This window comes from Larimichthys crocea, chromosome XV (genome assembly GCF_000972845.2).
Source record: "Larimichthys crocea isolate SSNF chromosome XV, L_crocea_2.0, whole genome shotgun sequence".
NCBI lineage: Eukaryota > Metazoa > Chordata > Actinopteri > Sciaenidae > Larimichthys > Larimichthys crocea.
Genome location: NC_040025.1, coordinates 5,521,421 through 5,532,394, shown reverse-complemented (window position 1 = coordinate 5,532,394; position 10,974 = coordinate 5,521,421).

Here is a 10,974-nt window from a genome sequence, read left to right as displayed (position 1 = left end):
AGAAACCTGCTATAGATGTTTACACTTTCTGATAACTCAAGAGAAATTCAGAACTTTGAAATGGAAACTTTTATGACAGTACAGCTAATGTGCACATATTTTACTTTTTTAAAAAGAGGATGCTTGACATCCTGCGTTTACAGATCTTTTCATGTGAAAATGTCTTACTGTGCAGTATCAGTGAAGGAAACATTGGAAACTTTCGTGCCACTTTATGTCTCAGACACACACACACACACACACACACACACACATATATATATATATATATACACTACCAGTCAAAAGTTTGGACACACCTTCTCATTTAATGGTTTTTCTTTATTTTCATGATTATTTTACATTGCATATTCTCACTGAAGACATCAAAGCTATGAATGAACACATATGGAATTATGTAGTGAACAAAAAAGTGTGAAATTACTCAAAACATGTTTTATATTTTAGATTCTTCAAAATAGCCACCCTTTGCTTTGATCACTGCTTGGCACACTCTTGGTATTCTCACGATGAGCTTCATGATGTAGTCACCTGAAATGGTTTTCCAACAGTCTTGAAGGAGTTCCCAGAGATGTTGAGCACTTGTTGGCCCTTCTGCCTTCACTCTGCGGTCCATATCATCCCAAACCATCTTGGGTTTAGGTCAGGTGACTGTGGAGGCCAGGTCATCTGGCGCAGCACTCCATCACTCTCCAACTTGGTCAAATAGCCCTTACACAGCCTGGAGGTGTGTTTGGGGTCATTGTCCTGTTGAAAAATAAATGATGGTCCAACTAAGCGCAAACCGGATGGGATGGCATGTCGCTGCAGGATGCTGTGGTAGCCATGCTGGTTCAGTGTGCCTTCAATTTTGAATAAATCCCCAACACTGTCACCAGCAAAGCACCCCCACACCATCACGCCTCCTCCTCCATGCTTCACGGTGGGAACCATGCATGTAGAGAGCATCCGTTCACCTTTTCTGCGTCACACAAGGACACAGCGGGTGGAACCAAAGATCTCAAATTTGGACTCATCAGACCAAAGCACAGATTTCCACTGGTCTAATGTCCATTCCTTGTGCTTCTTGGTCCAAACCAATCTCTTCTACTTGTAGCATTTCCTTAGCAGTGGTTTCTTAGCAGCTATTTGACCATAAAGGCCTGATTCGCACAGTCTCCTTTGAACAGTTGATGTAGAGATGTGTCTGCTACTAGAACTCTGGGTGGCATTTATCTGGGCTCTAATCTGAGGCTGGTGACTCGGATGAACTTATCCTCAGCAGCAGAGGTGACTCTTGGTCTTCCTTTCCTGGGGCGGTCCTCATGTGAGCCAGTTTCATCGTAGTGCTTGATGGTTTTTGCGACTGCACTTGGGGACACATTCAAAGTGTTTGCAATTTTGCGGACTGACTGGCCTTCAGTTCTTAAAGTAATGATGGACTGTCGTTTCTCTTTACTTAGCTGATTGGTTCTTGCCATAATATGAATTTTAACAGTTGTCAAATAGAGCTGTCAGCTGTGTACCAACCTGACTTCAGCACAACACACCTGATGGTCCCAACCCCATTAAGAAGGCAAGATATTCCACAAATATACCCGGACAAGGCACACCTATGAAGTGAAGACCATTTCAGGTGACTACATCATGGAGCTCATCGTGAGAATGCCAAAAGTGTGCCAAGCAGTGATCAAAGCAAAGGGTGGCTATTTCGAGTAATCTAAAATATAAAACATGTTTTGAGTAATTTCACACTTTTTTGTTCACTTACATAATTCCATATGTGTTCATTCATAGCTTTGATGTCTTCAGTGAGAATCTGCAATGTAAAATAGTCATGAAAATAAAGAAAAACCATTAAATGAGAAGGTGTGTCCAAGATGTTAACTTGTTTTGAAAGGTCTAAATCATGTTAAATTGTTTTATACCAATGCTAATGATGGAAGTAGCTAACATGTGGGCCATGTTGTTCCCTTCTCATCTCTGCTTCAATGTACAGCCAATCAGAATGTGTTCATGTGTTACAGCATCTGTACCCTGAGCAGATCTGCAAGGCCAAGCATATCTAGTACCTATATCTATGGAGTACCATCTGTTTTCTGAGTGGAAGCTAGTTACATATGTTGCGATCTTAGCAACATGTTACTTTTCATTCATATATAATGATCCTACATTGGTCCAGTTATCGCAAATGACCTCAACTATGTTTATGCTATAATTCAAATCAAAGTGAAGGTTTGATTCACAGATGGACCCAGCAATAAAGCTGACTCTCAGCAGGTTCACTGTGGCTAAAATGAGGTGATTTTACGAACTAGTTTTAGTGTCTGCTCACACAGATGCGGCACCAATCAAATTACAGTATCACTTGAAATAAAATATCCATGAAGAATATTAAATTATGGGGCAGAAATATAAATAAAACCACATTTCAACATACTGATGTCTTGGAAAAATGGAGCATGGAAATATGGTGAAGGCTTCACTGATATTATAAATATCCATTACAGGAATGTCCCTGCCAAGACACACTGCCATCCCTTTATGGAAGGTTTTGGGTGACAGCAGTAAAATCAATAGTTGGTTTCAGTTTCATTTCAGAGGTCACATCATTCATCTCATCTCAGGAACGAAATTTGAATCAAACACATCTGCTCTTTGAACTTTCCGTGCATTATGAAATCTCTCAAGGTTCAGAGACACACATCAACAAATATGTGACACTCCTTTCTTATTGAACACACATTTTCCATGCACATGTGTGTGCATGCGTTAAAATGAGTCAAAGGTGATCAGATCACAACAGGAAGAAAATCTGAGAAAGGAGAGGACATGTACAGAGAGGAAAGCATCTGACTCAGCAGCACATTCAGTCAGTTTGTGTGTGCGTGCATGTGCTTTAGACAGCGTGACGTGTGTTTGTTCCTGGTAGAAACAGTCGCACAAAGGGAAGAGGAGTCATCGTGTCATGGTATTTTAGTTCTGATTAAGATTGGTGCAAAACAAAAGGCTGCATGTGGAAACCTGCCAAAGAATGGAGAAGTCTGAGCTGTGAGAGGACAGAGGAGGTCAGTCAGCACTGAGCCGGCGTCATGGTGCATTTATGTAGGACAAATGGAGAGAGCTGCTTAATGGGTCGTAAGTTTACAGGTCATATGTTCAGCATTACAGATCCCATACCACTGTCAGCCCCATCAGCTCTATTGATCCGTCTGATGTGTGGCCGACTGCCTTGTTAGAGCTAAAGGAAGAACTACTGTATTAATCCAAGTTTATTAATAATAAACATATCAACTGACAGTGTTTCTGCATGTTTTCACCCTTTTACTACACTGATGACAAGTAACTCTATAGTTCATCATTGGTTACTGTAATTTTCTACGATACATCATTGTTACTGCGATTTTCACAGTAACTCTATAATTACTGCAGTTTTTGACTGAATACACAGTATACTACTGTGTAATGGTTTACAGTAATTTACTGGGCACAAACAAAAACACAGTAAATTACTGTGGATTTCACAGCTGAACTTTACAGTGTACAAGTATTTGGATGTATCTACTATTACAACCACCTCTTGCTTTCCATTAAATTATATGAATAAGTGGGATGTTTACTTGTTGCCTCATCTCTTGAGGAGTGATGAACACTACATGGTCTCCACAACATCATGGATTCTTAACTAGACACAGTTAGAGTTGAAAATGTAAAAAATGACAAAATGACAAAAATGAATGCAGACTAGACGTTCAAAACAGAAGCATGTTTCAGGTTTTCATACCACAAAAACATGCCAGGAACCGAAGAGAAAAGCATATCAAACGTGAGATTATAAAATTAGAAGTTAGAAGATTTATTTCCTTCAGCCGCTATCTATCTGTGCAATCATTTGGCCACTTTAAAGCAAACTGACCATACAAAGTTCAGACTTTTACAACAATGAAATGTCTGGTTTTGTTTCCAGCCACCTGGAACCGTGTTTGTGAGATAATACAGATAACATTTCATTTCCCCTCAATCAGATCACAGGTGGTAAATTGGATTTATGGTTAATTTATTACTTTGTCATGGAGTCTTTCAATAATCTGTTGAAGTGGCGGAAGATAATAACAGCTGGGTGTGAAACTTCCCATATTGTAGTTCTAGTGTTGATCAGTTACAGACGGGGATTTTTCATTGGACTGAATGAAAAATCCCCGTTAGTTGGGTAAACATTAAGCGCCTGGAGTCCAACTCTTTCTCTTTCGCACACTTGCCAGTCCCATTTTATGTGCATTTGGCAGCCTTTGGGTGAAGTCCATGTATGGGCTTGCTAGACTGAGATGTTGTTTTGGCTGCAGACAGACGGTGTGAATTCCCATTCAAATAAAATAAAATAAAAAAAATCCTCCACACTGCTTTGAGCTTTGCGATGACATTTTCAAATCAAAACTTCCTTGCTTCCACTTTGCTTTTTCCCTTGTTGAAAGCCCCGTCCTGTCAAGAGAGCACAGTTATTTTGACTTCTGTTCTCCCTTACAGGCTACTGAATGAAACAGATTTTACAGGAGAGTGGAGGACTGTGAAGCAGCCAAACACAGCCTGCGGGGCATGTCTGCTCGCTGTTTGCACGTGAGACGTGAGTTATCGAGTTAAAGTCCAGCAGATCTCTTTCCAGATTGCTTGGCTGAGTGTGCGGCCTTTAAACCCACAGGTCAGTCCACCTCCGATCGGAAAGTCCTCACTTGAGTCCAGGCGCCATGACTGAGTCATAAAAACGTCAGGGCAAAAAATTACGATTTACAGAAAGAGAAATATAAAACTGAAAGAAAATGCTGAGGGGAAATACTGAGTGCAGTTCATTCAGACAAGACAACAAGGAACACTGTGCTTATGTTAAGTGCCATGAAATGACCAATTATCCTCTGTTACACTGTTTGTCATGTTAACTGTACAGACAGGAGCATTGTGGTATTTTCAAACCTATCTTGTTGCCATAAATGTGGCCATTCTGATTATGGGTCACACTAAATTTGCTCTTGCTGCCTCAGTTGTAGAGAATCTAAAATGTGGCAAAACATCACGTACAGAGGGAAGCAACACAAGCTAATCAACGCTTCAAGTTTTTCATACTTTCACATAAATTATTTTAAATGTTTGTCTCTAAATCCAAGCATGGATCAGCTATCACTTTTGAGGCTGTGGTTTGCTGGTGATTTATAGTGTGCACATGCAAGAGAAGTGCTAGAAAACATTGTTTATGTTATTGTCCTCTAATGATACTTTAAAAAAAAGTCCAGTGGCTGGTTCTGTAGAGGACAATCATCACAGTCATTTCACTTTGGAATGAAAACAAAAGTGGACAGACGGCTAATGCAAGTAGAAGAAGAAAGATGAGGAGGCAGAGAGAGACAACAGGAAGACTGTCACATGACAATGCAGCTCAAGCGGTAGCTGCAGTACCTAATGCTGATAGCTAGAGGCAAAATGTTTGTGTTTTGGTTGAACTTGAAAATAATTCATGCAGAATCTAAGTTTAGAGGCTTTTTTTTCTTCTCACCAGGCTCTGTTTAACTATATGAAAACTGTAGTCCAGATGATTATGTAACTATGAGAATAAGGCTCAGGTTGAAGTAAATGTTCCTTTAATACTAGTTCTCTCGCTTGTATCTAACTTCCTCTGTGATTGTCATTGAAAGAGAAAACATTTGAAGAGTAAGTAATCGTTTTCCTCTGCGAGGTCACACACACTCCTCTGTGTGCTGAGTGTCTCTTCAGCATTCACACACCGCTTTATAAGCAAAATAAATTATTGACAATGTCTCTTTGCACTTATCCTCCTTAAGTGGTTCCTGAGAGGACGTGTGTGTGTTTTCAAGCAGATAGTTCCAATGTAGCTCTGCACTTCAGCGACTCTGTGTGTAAGAAGTCTTTGCTGTGGTCTGTGAGTACGTCAGTGTTCGTGAAAACATCCACTGCCCTCATCAAAACTCAACTTCCACACACACCAAACTTACATCACAATGCCCTCTCATGCTTTCCTGCTCATCCTCCCACGCCGTCTTCTCATGTGGGGAAACACAGGACTTATCATCAGTCTGCTGGTAGACAGTCAGTGTACCCAACATCAGGAGTCCCATGTTGCACAACGCAGGTGTCTTTTAATCCTGTTACTCACAGAGGGATTCACAGCATCACTGCTCTAACATTTTCCTTTGTTCCAATTTTAGATTTATTAGTCATAATTAAAGAGGTGAGGTCAACAGTTTATCCTGCTCAGTTCACTGCCAGGAAGCAGCAGTGTATATTGCAGTGGTATCCAGGGTATTCAGTGTATTATTTGGATTACTCAGTGTATTTTACCCAAATGATGAATAGTCCACAGGTGTAAACACTCATTTCAAAACGTCTCTTTGTTAACCCTGGCTGAAGATTATTATACACCTCTGTTCATGAAGCAGGGTTGCTCTTACAGCTCTGATAATAGGGGAAGGTAGTACAGATGAATAAACAGTACACGTCTATGTAGTATAGTATGTACTTCCTGGCATAGTGTGCTTATCTCAGCAGAGTAGCAGAGACAACCTTTTCTTCTTCACTGAATTGCAACAGTGCGTAGCATTAACACCAACATTTGACTGTCAGTATATAAATATATAACATATGTACAACTTATACGTGTTTATTGCAGTATTCAGCATTTTCGCAATGCAGGCAAGGCAAGGCAAGTTTATTTGTATAGCACAATTCATACACAAGGCAATTCATAGTGCTTTACAGAGCTATGGGAACATACTCAAATGACAATGTTACCATGCTTGTGGTAAGGAGGTATGTTCATAATGTTTTTACCATCATAAAATTAGCTGATTAGCACTGAAGACAAAGGAAAGCTGAGACTGGTGGGAATGTCTTTAGGTATTTGGTCCTAAACCAAAGTATTGGACATGTTACAATATTGACCTGAGTGTGGCACCAGATTGAATTGACAGGCGATCACCAAAGTCAGTAGGATACAATGTGTGTGAACCACAAAATTGCAGAGTAATCCAATAGTGGTTGAGATATTTCAGTTTGGACCAAAGTGGTGATCCAACAGGCCGGAACTGTAATCCCTAGAGCCACGCTGTGTAGAAAGAACTGTTGTTTTAGAGGAATAAAATTCAGTCAGTAGATGCTCAAAGAAATGATCATTCAAAGAAAATCATCTGCTCACCAAGCTCTCCAACAATCCACCATCCATCCATCCATCCATCCATCCATTCATCTATCCATCCATTATCTGTAACCACTTATCCTCATCAGGGTCATGGTGGGCTGGAGCCTATCCCAGCAATCCACCAATTTGACAGAACAGCATATAAGGGGAAGATTTGGTATGATGGTATCAGCAGCCGCTCCATAACAACGATTTCACCTCTGGGGAAATGGACAATGTTTCCAAGTGTAGCTAGTCTATATCTGGAAAACAGATAACACACTGTATAATCAGGTCAAAACCTCCTTACACAAGAATGATGAGAAAGACAAGTCTCTATAAATAGATATCTGCAGATGAATGGAGATAACTAAGTACAAAGGAAAACTGTTGTCAGATGACAGCTGATGTGTTCCGAAATGGCATTTCCACCAATACCTTCAGCCTCTTTGGATCTCCACACAAAATGTCACAATCGAAATCCACTCAAGTCTTGACAAGTCTTGACATGACAAGTCTATACTAAAACCTCAAACCTGTTGGTCCTCATCTTCAGATTCCCTCAGATATCTGTCTATAGAGATGACCATGAATATGACTGGGTGTAACTTGCTTGTGTGTGAGCCAATCATTGTGAAGCATGAATGAAGAACACTGCAGCGTAATCAGCCACAGTAATACAAGTACGACTCTACCTGTGCTCAGCCCAAGCTAACACTCTGTTTCCTTAACAGTAAAGGTGGAATTTGGCAAATGAACTGGACGGTGACTCAGCAGATATAAAACTGATTCACACACTGCTGTTTGGAACAAATACAAAAAAACATACAGTCAAACATTTTGGTCAGAGTGAAAAAGAAAGAAGAAGAGTTGGTCGAAGTTAAATTGGATTTGAACATTGGTTCCAGCCATTGACTGATCTTCACTGCACTCTTCCAACACATTGTGTGTTTAATGAGTTCTGAACCACAGCAACTTGCAACACAACCAGTGTCAGCTTACAAAAGTTTGGTTTCTAATGGATGGGAAACATTTCAGTGTAATTCTTCACTAAAATCACCAGAGATGCATTGGTTTGGATACTAACTTGCACATTTTTACAAACCTTTGCTCATTCCCTCATCAGTACTTTGCACATTTCTGCACCAAACTGTACCGCTCTTTCATTTAAATATCATATTTTACAATTTTCTTTATGCTTAAGTTTTTATCTTTCTTTATATTTTTCTACTGTCAGTGTCAACTGTTAAGTGCCAAAACACAAAGGCCAATTCATTGATGTCAAAATCGACTTGGCAAAATCTACCGATTCTGATTCTTCTATAAATACTCTCTCACTGCTGGCTGCAGAGTCGGCCAAAGGACTGTAGACAAAGTCAACACACACTCTTCATTTCACTGCTCCACACACTTGGAGCAACACATCACCACTGCAGCCCAGAACACCAAAGAGTCGTCTTTGCAGGAAATCAATCATGTTGTTGGTTTGAACTGCTTGACACGAGTTTCAGCACAATGAAACTTTAATGAAAACAGCTGGATCTTTTTTTTCCTTACACATTCATCTATCTAACTATGTTCACTGTCACCGGTGACATTTAAAAAGCCCAGGATAAGATGGAGAGCATTTGCTATTTGATCCCGTCTGGATGAAATATGGAAACTGCACCGTGTCCAACTGTACAGAGCAGAGGAGAACAAACAAACAGAGCTATGCAAGTGTTTAGGCAGCAGGCAGCACGGCTGATATGATTTAGGTGAACAGATAGAGGCAGAGAGGGGAAGATAGAAAGATGGATGTGGATGAGATACGGGAAGCAACGCAGCGCTCTGCAATAACACGTTAAGCTAACACAGACAGCCCAGTTTTGTTTTCCCACGGGGTGTACGGTAGGTTTCAGTGACAAAGACACACACACACACACACACACACACAAATATAGTCAAAAACACAGAGATCCCATCTGCCCCAGCGCCTTAATCAGCTTATCACTCCCTGCACTGAGGCTGTTCTGAAGAACTATATCAAGCTTTGACATACATTACTGTGGCTGCTGGGATCAAGTGATATAGAGATCATTACTGAGCACCACTGTCACACACACAACACACACTCTGGACAGGACAAGACACACCACACTAACAAATCACATGTAAATAAAACACAGTGCTCCGCACATCGTCACCTCACCCTAAAAACAATGCAGAGATTCTCTGCATGTAAAAATCGCTCACACTCTTAAAAATCAACACATACAAAAGCCGAGCATGCAAAGGCAACATATGTGTGTGTTTAAACTGACAGCATGCCAAAGCTCAGCTGATCTCTCGGTAAATATGGACATATGGTCAGCCTCTGTGGGGAGGGACAGAGACAGAGTACGAGGATGACACTGAGATGCTTCCTGGCGTGTTTTTCCTTGTGTCCACAGAGAGACCACAGCGGGCGGAGACGTCTTGTCTTCTCAGGACAACATGTTGTTCTTTTTCCAAAAGCTTAAGCGTTTAGCCTGTTTGACTCTTCACATGCCCGCGGGGAGCAGGGTCAGCGGTGTCCACTCTTGGTTATGTAATGAGAGTGTTAGAAGATGAGAACAACAGCAGTGTGATGCCAGGCTGAATAGTTAGTTATGTAAGTTCCACCGAGAGGTTTACAGAACATCTCAGCACCACAGAGAGTCCAGTCTGATAAAATATTGTCTGGTGGCCTAGTTAAGACAGAAACATCCCAGGTTTGATTCTGGTCAGGGAGCTCTCTTTTAGTTCCCTGTTTATATTTTTTCCTTGCCATTGTCGCCAAGTACTTGTTCATGGTGGGAACGGTTGAGTCTCTGTGAAAAATCTCTGTAATATTATAGTATATATAAGTGTACAGTCTACACCTGCTCTATATAAAAGTATCATGACATAACTTCTGTTATGATTTGGCTCTGTAAGATTGAATTGAATTAACATTGTCACTGTCAGTTAGATAACGTTAGCGCTTCTTGAAGTGAAGAAAGTTTTTATGAAACATTTATTGACTTAGTCAGTGAATCTCACTGAAAATTAGACAAAAGGCAATAAATCATGTCAAATTTACCGTACCCCATAATAGACAAACTAAACGCTAGCTCAAGTTAATCGCAGCCACCATGAGATGGCTTGCCCTTCCTCATGAGTCACCGGTCCGAGTGTCTTCCCTGATTCCTGATTGTGTCCACCTGTTCCCCCGATACCCTCATGTGTTTTATAGTCTGCGTCTCCCTTTGTCTTGTGCCAGAGTGTCTCGTTTTTGCTGTGCACCCCAGCCAGTCGTCATAGTCCACGTCTTCGCCTTGCCTCGACATAAGCCAGTATTCTTTGCCTCTTTGAGAGCGATTTTTGGTTTGTACTGTTCATAGTGTAGCGTTGTAGTTTAGTTAATTTTCACAGCCCTTGTTAGCCTCCTTTGATTTTTTTTGTTTTTTGTTCTAGGTTAAATTTCATAGAGTCTAGCTGAGGCTCCAGTTTTTAGGAGTGCGTGTTATTTTTTGTCATTCAATACCAGAGAGTAGTTTTTCCTCCATTGGGAGTTTTAAGGTCAAAGCCTTTTGTTTTCCTCCTAGTGGAGCAACTTTTTTGTTGATTTATTTTCTCCTAGTTTAGTGAATTCTTGTGTTTTTTGGTTTATAAGTAGTCTTATCTGCCATTTTGTTTTTTTCTTGTTCTTAGTATTCATAGATACAGTAACTTTCATAGCCTGTTTGGTTATCACTGTCTGAGAGGTTGAAGAGTTAAATAAAGTCTGCCGGAACTATTATTCCTCTGAGTCCTGTTTGAGTCCAGGTCTGACA